Here is a 14705-nt window from a genome sequence, read left to right as displayed (position 1 = left end):
CTTTTGTGGCTCATTTCTGTATTTCTTTACGAATTCCAATCTGATCCTCTGATTCTTACTGCTGATGAGTGGTTTGTGTGTTGTGGTATGGCCTCTATATTTCTGCACTTGAACTCTTCCTCAATTGGTGGATTGTGATACCTTCACCCCTTCCTTGTGAACGTTATTGATGTAACTAACTGTTGTTTTTGGGTTTGCAATGTTTGTCATTAGGTGCTGTTGTTTTCCTTGGCTGACCTGTTCCATTTTTTTTTTTTTTTTTTTCTTTTCCCCAAAATTGTTGTAATCGCTATACCTAATGCTTGTGCAATGGCTCTGATAGATTTTCCTTCTTTTCTCAGTTTCAGAATGGCTTGATTTTCTCTGTGTTGGCCTATCCTTTTTAACAAGGAAAAGCCTAAGGCTCAGACCAAGAGTAGACATTCAAAGCTCATAATTCTCGAAACATTCAATGTTATAGATCCTACCTTGCCAGAAGGAACCACCTACCAGTCACTTGTTCCAATAATTTTGATTCATTGAATAATAAATGGGTTCAATTAAAAGGTGCCATGTTCTAAGTTGTGTAACACACCATAGATTTAAATATCAAGTAATAAAAGCAGAAACTCAGATCTGTACTCTCATAGTCATCTTTTTATGTCAAACTTAAATATCTTTAATGTATAGTGAAAACAACAGAATTGGTCTTGCTGTTCCAATACTTTTTTTTGTGGAATGAGTTATCTTGTTTTAGACATACTTAGAAAATAATATTATAAATAATCAGTTACATTCTGTTAAGTGTAGAAAGAAAATAGAGGATTGTTTTTTTTTTTTTTCTTTGTCTCTTTAAAAAAAAAAAAAAAAAAAAAAAAGGACAATATTCCGTTGTTTTTGTAAGTCTCTTCAGTGGTGTATTGTGCTCAGATTTTATTTATGTATTAAACATTTTATGGACAACCATGGTGTTGTCTGTTGTGAAATGGGAATAATAATAATAATAATAATAATATGGTAAGGATGTCTAAAACAGGTTAAAAAAGGAACTCTACTGAGTTGTCAATACACTTTTAATCGGTTCACAAATGAACATTTAAGGTTTCCCCACAGTTCAAAAAGTTCTTTTTTTTAAGCTTCTCTTGTTAGAGAGTATGCCACTTAAATTTGTTAGCTTAATCAAACTAATTTCTGCCATAATAAGCAAGCAAGATCATAGGCAAGCTAGTGGATTTTAAAAATCATTAAACAATTCATTAACACACGTTGTTGGATTCAAACAAACCGTATATAGAATGTCAATTTAAAATTGCTAACCCTAAGTAATGATTTGAGAATTACAACAAAGATAAGAGCTACTTACATTTGTAGCCGGGGGATCCGGCAAGATGGCGAACCTAGTGCATATGCTTTATAACAATGCTTTATAACATAACAATGGTCTATATTTAAGGCACTTGGGTTTATGCATAACACTTCCCTAAAATAAAGAAGTTATTTAACACAAACTGAGTATAACCATCTTCCATTATTATACCAAGTGTTATTGTTTCTAATGAATGGAGTTAACCAATTAATCGATTTTTTTTTTTTTTTTTTGTGCCAAATTATACGTCATACCAGAAAATGGAACTGTATAAAGAATTGAAAAAAGGTGGTCCATTTACTCTATTTCAGAATTACAAAAATTCTGAATGCACTTCAAAGTTTTCTATGATGGCTGCGAGGTTGTTAATGGCCTCAAAAAAGTTTGCATTGGTGTAAGGCTGGTGCCAAGATGTCTGAACCTGGAGAGAACTGCTCTCTGAGAAAGGACTCTCATGGGAATCAATACTCAATCTCTCTCCCATAGAGTTAGCATCTTCACCTGAGATAGCACATCATGTTGAGTGGAGACTGGAAGATCCTCACTACATTGTTTCCTATTTCTCTCACCACACCCTTCTCTCCCTGTGTCACGATCACCTTAAACACACCCAAGGTCTATATGCATTACATAACACATTTTAATGTGAATAAGATGTTTACTATACATGTTTGCTATCATATAAAAGTTCTCAGTGTGTCTGGAAAATATGGTCTCATTCCCTCAACGGCAGCTCAAATAAAAATATTCCATGCCTTTAAAGGCATACCCTCCCAGGGTCCCTCACTCAAATTACCTCTATGTAAATAAGGTACATCCTTCCACAAACATCAAAATATAATCACAAACACCACCATTTGGTGGACCCACAGAGCATCTGGGTATTTAGGGGAGAGCTTTCCAAAGATTCAGGGAATCTGTAGACTGATCTCCTGCACAATTTCTCTGTGTAGTTTTCTATACAAGGTATACAAGTTTTGACTTTCCTATGTTGTTGTATTTTTATTTTTTATTATGGTTTGAATTTGATTGGAAATGTAATGCTGAAAGTAATTCTTTCTTTCTTTCTTCTTCTTCTTCTTATTTGTAGTAGTAGTAGCAGTATTGTATTTGGGTGTGTTCATGTCTGGTTACATAAATTGTTAGACTTGATTATATTCTGACTTATTCTGAAATGATTGTCTCTAGTAGGTTACGTTAAGTAATTTTTACCACAAATCAGCGACCAGGTTAGTACAGGCTAAAATCCAGGTTTAGGTGGAGCATTGGGGCACGCCAACTGAGATGTTAGAGTCCAGACTAACAACTTGGCCGTAAGTTAAGTGTACTTAGCGTGTACAGGGTCGATAAGGAATTTCTGTTTAGTCTATTTTATTGACTAAATCTAAATAGGATGAAGTCTAAACCTCTGGTTATTGTAATATTTCCTCTAGTTCATGTGTGCATAGGAAACTATGGCATGATTATATAAAGCTAATTTTAACTCCGATAGTACTGGTCTATCTCTGTAGATTTTAGTGTTCATGACCTCTGACTAGAAATAATGTTACTATAATTAAGTGTTACTCTCTAATGGGACTAAACAAAGTACTTTTTAAGAAAAGGGCAAGTATGGGGTGGCCGTCTAAATAGTATTAGTCAATTTCCTCTGGCTATTGACCAGGACTGGCGAGTTTGTGACCATGAGTCATTTGATGCTCATGTAGATAATATTATTAGGATAGCCTTCTTTCATCTCAGAAACATTTCTAAGATAAGAAATATATTGTCACTACATGATGCAGAAATATTAGTTCATGTTTTTGTCACCTCTAGACTAGATTACTGTAATGCCTTACTGTCTGGATGTTCCAGTAGGAGCATAAACAAACTCTACTTAGTCCAGAATGCAGCTGCTAGAGTCCTAACTAGAACCTGAAGATACGACCACATCACCCCGATTTTATCAACACTGCATTGGCTCCCAGTGATCTCGCATTGATTATAAAATACTATTATTAACTTATAAAGCACTAAACGGTTTCACGCCACAGCATCTAAGCAACCTTTTGGTTTTCTATGATCTGCCACGCCTACTTAGATCAAAAGATGCAGGCTATCTGACGGTACCTCGAATAGCGAAGGCTACAGCAGGGGGAAGAGCTTTCTCTTATAGAGCCCCACAGTCATGGAACAGTCTTCCAATTAGTGTTTAAGTCTAGGCTTAAAACGTATTTGTTTACTCAAGCCTACCCTGAATAGACTTTCTATTATGGTAAGCACAGTCCTAATAATCTTTTCTCTCCCTCTCTCCTTCTGCCTATCCACACACAATTTTAAGGAGATACTAGAGATCCTGATCCTTTCTGCTCTCCGGACCTGCCTGATCTGTTTCGGATGTCCTACCTCTGGATGGAGCTCTCATCTATTCCAATTCCAGCTTGCTGGGACTATGGCTGCTCCAAGTGTATCCCCAGGGTGTCCATAGGGGGCCATCCTCATCAAGTGAATGGCCTCCAAACGATGAGAACTCCAGAAGCAGGGCACCAGGACAGTCCAGGCTGGTCTGGAGAGCAAAACGGGTCAGGCCCACCACTATCCCAGGATAGAGTCATCTGGAATCTTCATAGAGGCTGGTTCTTTGTTGGACCTAGCACATTCACTGATTACCTTGGGATGGGTATCCCAATGTAGGAAGAGGAAACAAATGAAGGATTAGCATGGCTGCAGTTTGTTGTGTTTCAGGCAGAGAAGACTATGTGCATTTATCATTTTATCAGACATGACTGGAGTACAAGGTTATGAGATGCATTATGTGATTGCCAGGCAAAAGTAATGTGTTTTTAATCTAGATTTAAACTGACAGTGTGTCTGAACCCCAAACATTATCGGGAAGTCTATTCCAGAGTTAGGAGCCAAGTGTGAAAGAGCTGTACCTCCTTTAGTAGACTTTGATATTCTCAGTATTATCAAAAGTCCATAGTTTTACAGCCTTAAAGAGCGTGAGGGTTTGTATCATGTAGGAAGATTGGTTAATTACAAAGGAACTTGGCCGTTTAGGGCTTTATAGGCGAGTAGCAGCATTTTACAATCGATACGGAACTTAACAGGTTACCAGTGTAGAGGTGATCAAATTCAGGTAATATGTTCATATTTTAGTGATCTGGTAAGCACTCTAGCAGCTGTATTGAATAAACAACTGTAGCTTATTTATTGAGGATGCAGGACAACCACCTAGCAGTGCATTTCAATAATTCAGTGTTGGTCATGAATGCATGAACTAGTTTTTTTTTGCATCAGAAACAGATAGAAGAAGGCTGTTTTTGTAACATGGGAAATATGCACGTGTGTGTAAATAAAATATAGATTTAAAAAAAACAAGTTTTTTTTTAAACATACTGCATGAAGCTGCTGTTTTAACTGGCTTTGCCATACATTCACCCTTCTTGGACTTTGGGAAAACGAGCTCGTACATCGCTTGTCCCACTGATGATGCCGCCTGTTCACGGTCTGGATTTTAGTTGTAATGCACATCGGCAAGGTACAACCTGCAATAAATGAATAAGATAAAATAAAAGAAAAGTTAAAATGTGATCTAATTGAAAGCAAGTAGCCACTTATGCATATGCGTTTAAGATGTTACAGAATATATCAAAGTCTAGTACCTGCAAAACATTCCAAGGAAAGGGAAAACCATATTCTTTGAGGCAAAATGCAGGATCACACTGTGGAAGGCCTCTAGCGAAGATGTCTGGTAGTGATGAGTTGGCTTTTCCACAACCTTCAGGACTACATTGCTCAGGATCTTTTCCACTTAGTAGAGAGCCATTGACACTCAAATAACCCCCCCAAAAATAAAATAAATAAATTTACATAGAGCAGGGTTTCTATACTTGGTCACATTATAGAATCACACTGTTAGACAAAATTTGAATGCGTACCTACATTTATTCATTTAGCACACGCTTTTATCCAAAGTGACTTACAAACGAGGGAATACAAGCAAAGCGATACATCAAGCAGAGAACAATACAAGTAGTGCTACAATGCAAGAAATATTTTTAATTGAGTTCTAGAAAACCAAACTGCACAGAGTAGAGGTGTAAGAGCCAGAGATCTTTTTTTTTTTTTTTTTTTTTTTTTTTTTAAATGGATAATGTGAGGATGGCATTTCAGGGGTTAGTTACAGTGCATCCAGAAAGTCTTCACAACGCTTCACTTTTTCCACATTTTGTTATGTTACAGCCTTATTCCAAAATGGATTAAATTCATTATTTTACTCAAAATTCTAGAAACAATACCCTATAATGAGAACGTGAAAGAAGTTTGTTTGAAATCATTGCAAATTTCTTTAAAAACAAAACAAAATAAAACAAAAACACATGTACATAAGTATTCACAGCCTTTGCTCAATACTTTGTTGAAGCACCTTTGGCACCAATTACAGCCTCAAGTCTTTTTGAGTATGATACTACAAGCTTGGCACACCTGTTTTTGGGCAGTTTCTCCCATTCTTCTTTGCAGGACCTCTCAAGCTACATCAGGTTGGATGGGAGCGTCAGTGCACAGCCATTTTCAGATCTCTCTAGAGATGTTCAATTGGGTTCAAGTCTGGTCTCTGGCTGGCCACTCAAGGACATTCACAGAGTTGTCCTGTAGCCACTCCTTTGTTATCTTGGCTGTGTGCTTAGGGTTGTTGTCTTGATGGAAGATGAACTTTCACCCCAGTCTGAGGTCCAGAGCGCTCTGGAGCAGGTTTTCATCAAGGATGTCTCTATACATTGCTGCATTCATATTTCTCTCGATCCTGACTAGTCCCCCATTTCCTGCAGCTTAAAAACATCCCCACAGCATGATGCTGCCACCACCATGCTTCACTGTAGGGGTGGTATTGGCCAGGTGATGAGTCATGCCTGGTTTCCTCCAGACTGTTCTTCTGGAAGGTTCTCCTCTCTCCACAGAGACACGCTGGAGCTCTGTCAGAGTGACCATCCAGTTTTTGGTCACCTCGCAGTCTAATGCCCTTCTCCCTGATCGCTCAGTTTGACAGGGAGGCCAGCTCTAGGAAGAGTCCTGTTAGTTACAAACTTCTTTCATTTACGGATGATGGAGGCCACTGTGCTAATTGGGACCTTCAATGCTGCAGAAATATTTCTGTACCCTTCCCCAGATCTGTACCTCGATACAGTCCTGTCTTGGAGGTCTACAAACAATTCTTTGGACTTCATGGCTTGGTTTGTGATCTGACATGCATGTTAAACTGTGGGACCTTATATAGACATATATGTCTATGTGTGCCTTTCCAAATCAAGTCCAATCAACTGAATTTACCACAGGTGGACTGCAATCAAGTTGTAGAAACATCAAGAATGATCAGTGGAAACAGGATGCACCTGAGCTCAATTTTGAGTGTCATGACAAAGGCTGTGAATACTTATATAGATGTGCTTTTTTTGTTTTTTATTTTTAATAATTTGCAAAGATTTCACACAAACTTTTTTCACATTGTCATTATGGGGTATTGTTTCTAGAATTTTGAGGAAAATAATGAATTTAATCCATTTTGGAATAAGGCTGTAACATAACAAAATGTGGAAAAAGTGAAGCAGTATGCATACTTTTTCTGCATGCACTGTACATGCTCACAGAAGAGGTGGGTCTTTAGCTGTTTAAGATAGTGGCAAATTCTGCTGTCTGGGTTGAGGTTGGTAGTTTATTCCACCACTGAGGGACAGTTAGTGTGAATGTTCTGGTAAGGGACCTTGAGCCAGACTGAGTAGGCACTACTAAGCGTCGGTCGGTAATCGATAGCAGATTGCATGAGGGAACACAAGACTTCAGGAGAGTGTTGAGGTATGGTGGTGCTGTTTCAGACAAGGTCTTGTACCTGAGCATCAAGGTCTTGAATTTGATTTGGGCAGCTACAGGAAGCCAGTGGAGGGAGATTAAGAGGAATGTGACATGGGTCCTTTTGTGCTGGTTGAAGATGAGGTGTGCTGCTGCATTCTGAATCATTTGAAGGGGTTTGATGGAGCAGGCCGAGAGGCCCAAGAGTAGTGCATTGCAGTAGTCAGGTTTTGATATGACAAGAGCATGGACAATAGTTGTGTAGCCTGTTCTGTGAGATAGGGTCTGATATTCTTGATGTTGTACAGAATGAACTTACAGAACCGTTCAGTGAAATGTGGTCTGTAAAGGTCAAGCTGTCATCAAAAGTCACCCCAAGTTTCCTGGCTGTCCTGGTTGAGCCTAGCTGTACGGCGAGGTTGTGTTTGATCGAGGGGCAGGCTGGGATGACAAGAAGCTCAGATTTTGCCAAGTTGAGCTTAAGCTTCCCTCATCCAGTTTGGGTCAGACAGGCAGTCAGAGATTCATACAGAGACATATGGATCACCATGCTGGAAGGACAAATGGAGCTGGATGTCATCAGCACAGCAATGATATGAGAAACCATGAGACTCAATCACAGGCCCCAGAGATGTAGTATAAATAGTAAAGAGCAGTGAACACAAAACTGACCGAGTTTTGACCGAGATGCGAGTTGCTGAGTTTCAGGAATACCTTCCCTCCACAATACCTTGAAGGATCTGTCTGAGAAATAGGATTCCATCCAGCACAGAGCCATTCCAGTGTTGCCTAGTATTGAATCTCATGAGAATTAAAATCCCAAATGTTAATCCTCTACTCGCTACTCTGTCATGCAACTGATAGAGCATGTAAAATCACTTCCTCTTACCTTCTCAGAAGGCGGAGTCTCGTGCCGCTGGGCTAGAGAACTAATGAAATCCTATCCCTTTCGCTGAAGGAGTGTGTAACAAAGGAGTTTACTCTTGGAGTAAGATATATGAATCATCCTTTATATGGACTTTGGTTTATTAAAGAACAAAGGATTATAATTATCTTAACTCAGAATATAAAGAAAATAAAATAAAGAAAAACCAGCGACTACGCAGAGTCTAAAAATGATTTTCTTTTAAGCGGAGACATAAAACAAATCCCTTTAAGATCACGCAGGATCAGATAGTTTTTCTTCCTTTACAAGAAACTAAAATGAGTAACCTTCACCCGAGGAGTGGCAATGAACACCCGTCTTTCCTTAGTTTATATACACCCTTTGCTTGTGGTTTTGGGCGCTAGAGTCTAAGTTTTTGCTTTAGACCGCAACACTTTCCCAAAAGGTCTACGGATGCGGTTACGAGCGCAAACTCTGAAACTGTGTGTAGAAAACAGAAAGCATGCTCTTATTTGGGTCTTTAACAGAGAGACACAGAGGTTGGGGGATTGTGGTTTTTGAGCAGTCACCTAGTGCTGTGCGTCTCTGAGCGCTGGCTGTAAAAAACAGGAAATAAAAACAGTATGTATGTTTTTACTGTTTTCTTCAGATTTAAGTATTCTATCAATTTTTCCATTTCATCTATTTGTATAGTAAGAGCAGAGAGTCTTGGGTCTTTAGTACAAACTTGTGCTATTTTCCCATACAGTGAGGGGAAAAAAGTATTTGATCCCCTGCTGATTTTGTACGTTTGCCCACTGATAAAGAAATGATCAGTCTATAATTTTAATGGTAGATTTAATGGTAGTCTACAATCTTGTCCCTGACATCCTTGGAGAGCTCTTTGGTCTTGGCCATGGTGGAGAGTTTGGAATCTGATTGATTGATTGCTTCTGTGCACATGTGTCTTTTATATAGGTAACAAACTGAGATTAGGAGCACGCCCTTTAAGAGTGTGCTCCTAATCTCAGCTCGTTACCTGTATAAAAGACACCTGGGAGACAGAAATCTTTCTGATTGAGAGGGGGTCAAATACTTATTTCCCTCATTAAAATGCAAATCAATTTATAACATGTTTGACATGCGTTTTTCTGGATTTTCTTGTTGTTATTCTGTCTCTCACTGTTCAAATAAATCTACCATTAAAAATTATGGACTGATCATTTCTTTGTCAGTGGGCAAACGTATTCTATTCTGATTATCAATATTGTTTACTTATGTCATTATTGGTGTATTAATATGTGGTACATTTCTATTCCAGACACCACACATATAGTAAAAGGTGTCTTTGAAAGCAGGTGTGCCTGATCACATGATGCTGACTAATAAAGATGATCAGACAGCCATAAGAGTTGCTTCGTGTTGAATCAGACTCACTTTACTCAAACCGGTGTTCATGTGGATGTAACTTCATCTATTCTTTTACACAGCTTTGAGTCTTTGGAACATATCACAGACTCTGAAAGTGCATTACCAGGCAAAATTCATTATACATTAGTGTTACTGTTCAAAATAATAATTATATTCAGTTTAGGAAGGATGCTAATGAGTTATGTACTGTAGGTATCTAATATTGTTTAATAATACATTTATGAAACATTTTAGATGTAACCCAGCAGTTTCTGGGCCACATCTGGCCCGGTGACCAAGCTGACTCTCAGCCAGATCTGTCTTACAGTGTCTGGGCCAGACCTGGGCCACATAAAACAATATAAGTCACTTTACAGTGTGTGGGCCGGATCTGGGCCGGAGGAAATTGTATGTGTACATCTGAGGCTAAGTGTTGTTTATAATTTTATCCATTAAAAATAGGAACCTCCGAATACATTTTTTTATGATGAACTGAATGTCACCACCCACGTGAACACAAGGTGGCACCAAAGGAACATAAATAAATTTATACATGACTATACATGATTGTTAGGGTGCATGGTGGCTTAGTGGTTAGCATGTTCGCCTCCAGGGTTAGGGGTTCGATTCCCACCGTAGCCCTGTGTGTGCGGAGTTTTAATGTTCTCCCCGTGCTGTGTGGTTTCCTCCGGGTACTCCGGTTTCCTCCACAGTCCAAAGACATTGTAATCAAATCTGTTACAATGATTAATCATTGTAATCTGATAGTAAAATGTTTGCTGAGGCTGCCCTGTGCTTGTTGAGAGGAATAAGGTCTCTCTCTCTCTCTCTCTCTCTCTCTCTCTCTCTCTCTCTCTGTGATATCTGCTATTGGAAATGGGTGGTTTATAAGAACAGCCCATCACAGCCTTTTATTACCAGAACACCACCACCAACGTCCAAAAGGTTGATTAGTTTTCCTAGCCTTCTCATACTCTTGTTTTTTTATCTTTCATGCTCTTTCTCTCTCTCCCCCTCTCTCTCAGCTGATTGCTCTGTACTTTCTTTTTATTAATCTTACAGGTAGCTTAAATGTGTTTATAATTACTGTGGCACTCTAAAGCATGTTGATTCACCGTTTAATAGAAAAAGAAAAAAAAAAGGTGTGCACATCCAAAGTACCCTAATTGGACTCAGGTGTAAGACAACAAAAATACCAATATGGAAGAAAGACGCATGAGGTCTGCAGATTGAATTTACGGCTCCAGACAACTTTTTATTGAAAGCCAATGTTGCCACCTTATGGATTCGATTCACCAGTTAATCACATTAAATATACACTTTCTTTAAACCGAGTCATTTCCTGATCCTTGAATTTGAAATTCTTATACAGAATTAGAAAAGTACTGAAGGTAAAGATCAAATATTTTATTTTGCACTGTACTGTATTATTTTATGATTTTATAGTTACATTTAATGTTGTGGAACATTCATGAGACAAGTTAGTTCCTATCCTCACTTACGTTATAGCAGCGATAAACAGTCATTCCTTTACCAGCTTCTTTTTTCTCTCTCTCTCTTGACGTTAATAAGACAAAAAAAAAACACACAGCTTGTCATGTTACCAAGAAACTGCAAAGTTTAAACGCCTCTGACCTGAAGATGCTTCACCTTTGACTGTTACAAAAGCATTGACACTGGAGGCAATTTACATAAATTATAAACATATAAACACCTTCACAGAAAAAAAAGAGTCTGTTTATGTGGAGGATCCACCATATACGTCCCTGTGAATTACCTGTTACTATAGAAACAATAACATATTAGAAGGAACAGCCATGCAGTTACAGAAAATAAACATAGAAAATAAATGGGCGGCTGTGGATCAGGTGGTAGCGCGGGTTGTCCACTAATCGTAGGGTTGGCGGTTCGATTCCTGGCCCACATGACTCCACATGCCAAAGTGTCCTTGGGCAAGACACTGAACCCCAAGTTGCTCCTGATGGCAAGTTGGCTCCTTGCATGGCAGCTCTGCTACCATTGGTGTGTGAGTGTTTGTGTGAATGGGTGAATGAGACACAGTGTAAAGCGCTTTGGATAAAAGTGCTATATAAGTGCACCATTTAAATCAACAACTACTATGGCACAATTATCAATATTAAACAATGCCTTCCCTTTTTATGCACACCATATTCTCCTCATTTTTAGAATGTTTCGAAAGATAAGTTGGACAATTTACAAAGCCACACTTTCTCTGAAACCCAATATATGAAGGGCTTTGTTTTACTTTCGTTTGTTTTTGTTTCAGGTCCAGTACAACCAATAAGCAACGCCACAGATTCATTGAGATTTTGAAGTGTGTAGATCATCCACTGAGCTTTCCTGCTGCTAACGTACCTCCTGCTTTCAGTCACATTAGAGGTAAGAGATCATCTGCATGGGGTTTTTTCCAAGTCTTGTATGTTTACAAAGGTTCTACTGAGCAGAAAACAAGTCAACACACCCATACAACCATTTATGGAACCCAAAGTCAGAGGGTAAACGTCAGTGGTGACTGGCTGAGAGCAGCAGAGAGATTGAACAAGGGTTTGAAGCTTTATTTTTAGCTAAGGAAAAAGGTGAAAAAGTGACAGAGAGGAAAACAGGTAGTGATTGATCTGTTTGCTTAAAGGGTACAGTTGAGGCGAGGGATGATGGGGGTTTCCTTCAACAACAGAATGACCTCAAATAAAGGAGAAAGAGATAAACACATGCAAGACGTTCACATGATGAGCAGAATGTGAAGACGCAGCCGAGCAGAAGGGAGGTAAAAGGTGACAGGATGTACCAGGGGAACTGCTCACAGATGGCTGGAGTAGAAGTGAATGGAATATGCTCAATCAACTGAAGAGGAGAACGTTCAGAAGGACAAAAAGAAATGTGATCAAAGGGCAGATGAGAATACTTTCTGATTTGTATCATTTGCGTATGTCATCTTTGTTGATCTATCTTGAGGCTTAGCTAAAAAGCTGCAAAAGGAAGAAAGAGAGAGAATGATATTATCTATAGTGTTTACCACTCAAGAAAACTGAACAAATTCTTCACAGTGCCACAAGGGAGCAATCCTTTTTTAAAAGGTTTTACCACAAATATAGCATTATGACAAATATTTACTTTGTGTATGTCCTCTTGTGTATAATTAAGTAGCATAAAGCTGTATAATATTTATATATTAAACAACAACAACAACAACAAGAACAAGCATTCAACATTCAGTAGAAGAAAACAATAGTTTTGTGGTGTAAAGTGGGGGAAATATATATTGAACACGTCAACATTTTTCAGTAAATATATTTATACTGAGGTTATTCACATGAAATTTTGACCAAACATCAGAATTAACTCAAAAAATCCACAAATATAAAGAATTCACAACATTATCGTCCATGAATAATGTTATGTGTAATAAAGTGGAATGACATGGTAAAAAAGTATTGAACACGCTAAGAAAAATCAGTTCTCCAAGGGAAGGTAAGGCAGCAGGTGCCATCGTCATGGAGAAAACAATAGGCAATGCACTCCACCGCTCTTGCTCATCCCGCAAGACTCCATAACAAAGAAAAAGCATGTTGACGTTCGTTTAAAGTTTGCCACAACTCATTTGGACAAGCCTATGAAATACTGGGAGAGTGTAGTCTGGTCAGACGAGAGCAAAATTTAAATTTTTGGCTGTCATACTACACACCATGGTTTGAGAAGAAATGGCACTGCACATCACCCTAAAAACACTATACCAACAGTGAAGTTTGGAGGTAGAAGTATGTTTTTCATCACATGGTACTGGCATTTAATAAATGGAAGGAATGCTGAATGGAGCCCTTTACTGAGAGATTCTTCAGAAGAATCTGCTGCCATCCACCAGGATGATGAACATGAGACATGGGTGCACCTTCCAGCAGGACATCGATCCAAAGCATACAGCAAAGGAAACTCTGAATAGGTTTCAGAGAAAAAAAAATCAAGGCTTTAGAATGGCCCAGTCAATCACCTGACTTGAATCCAGTTGCACAAGATTTAAAGACAATATGTTTAGAAGAATGGGCCAAAATCACACCTGAATACTTGGGCTATTAATTTCCTCATACAGGAAACGTCTTGACGCTGTCATTACGAACAAAGACTTCTCCACTAAGTATTAAATAAATTTCAGTTAGAGTGTTCAATACTTTTTTCCTGTGTCATTTCACTTTATCACTCATAACTTCATTTATGGACTTTAATGTGTGGATTTCTTGAGTTAATTCTGATGTCTGGTGAAAATTTCATGTGGATAGCAACAGTGGAAATATATTTACTAAAAAAAAAGTTTGACGCTTTCAATATCTATTTACCCCACTGTATGGAAATATTGACATAATTTCCTGATGTTCTTGAAATCCCCACTGCTTCTTTTCAAACCAGATCTCCAGAAATCTCTCAGAGAAAGAATCTGAACATGGGGCTGTTAAGAGTGTGTGTTTGACCCCAATGAAGCACTCTGTAATCTCATCACACCAAGTTCCGGTAGGAACAATAAAGTATAACAGCTGTTTAAGCAGTGAAATCCTGGAAGGCTCTTTAATACACTACAGCCTTCCACTGAGTCTAACCTTGAGCCCAACTAGTAATGAGTTTGAGACATTTTCCAATCTGCTTAGGATAGTAATCATATCAAAGAAATAGCATTGTTAATTTAATATCACTTTAGTCATTAAAATAACATTTTGCGATACAACAAAATTTTTAAAGAACCAAATATCTACGTTGTGTTCACGTATATGTTTATATAATGTTGTTTAGAAATGTTAGAAGTAATTAATATATTAAGTAAGTAAAAGCTGAGTATAATCACTTGCTAGTGTTAATAAATAAATATAATAAATATTTGTATTTATTTTTGTTTTCTGTAGGAGGTGCAGACTGTATGACCCTCAAATCAACCTTATCAAGTTTCAATACTCAGCAAAAATACAAATTGAATCTCTCCTCTTTCTTCTCCTGTAATAACATAATAACACAATCAGTTGAGGGATGGAAGTGTGTGAGGGCTCGACTTTGTTACAAGGTCACTTTCAGATGCTGGTAAAATGCACCATTTTTAAATGGAGTGTTGTTTGAAGCCCCCAGAGAGGTGAGGAAGGACGGTTATGGTATGTCCCAGTGCTGCATGCTGATAAAGGTTTATGGTATGGCCCAGGGTAATAATGTAATAATGGTGACTTTGTAACTTGAAGCGAGGATTCACAGGGTTATAGCCCTCCA

The sequence above is a fragment of the Ictalurus punctatus genome, chromosome 12 (genome assembly GCF_001660625.3).
Source record: "Ictalurus punctatus breed USDA103 chromosome 12, Coco_2.0, whole genome shotgun sequence".
Lineage (NCBI taxonomy): Eukaryota > Metazoa > Chordata > Actinopteri > Siluriformes > Ictaluridae > Ictalurus > Ictalurus punctatus.
The sequence above is the reverse complement of the archived record's forward strand: the minus strand, read 5'-3'. Positions refer to the sequence as shown.